This window comes from Alligator sinensis, unplaced genomic scaffold (genome assembly GCF_000455745.1).
Source record: "Alligator sinensis unplaced genomic scaffold, ASM45574v1 scaffold707_1, whole genome shotgun sequence".
Taxonomy (NCBI): domain Eukaryota; kingdom Metazoa; phylum Chordata; order Crocodylia; family Alligatoridae; genus Alligator; species Alligator sinensis.
The window spans coordinates 661,412-661,750 of NW_005842065.1; positions in this window are offsets into that span (position 1 = coordinate 661,412).

Consider the following 339-nt stretch of genomic DNA (forward strand, 5'->3'; position numbering starts at 1 on the left):
GGAGGGCCCCCTGGGGGTCCCATCCGCTGGCGGGGGCTGCTCCCCTCGGCTGTTGGCTGCAACCGCTCCCCTGGGCCTGTTCCACGCCAGTGCCCTGGAAGCTGGCCATCTCGTGTCCCTGGGTGATCTGTGCTTCTGCTGTGTGCGAGGTGGTTGCAAAGGTAGAAGGCCTGTCAGAGGCCTCCAGTAGGCCTCATTCGCATTCATCTTCCCAGCAGGCATTTCACTGCTTTTCCTTCTCCAGATCCCTCCAAACTGAACTTCCTCAGCAGTGATTGGTCTGTCTCATAAACAATCCCATTTTTTCTTCTTTGTTTTACCTTATCCCCATTACTTCTC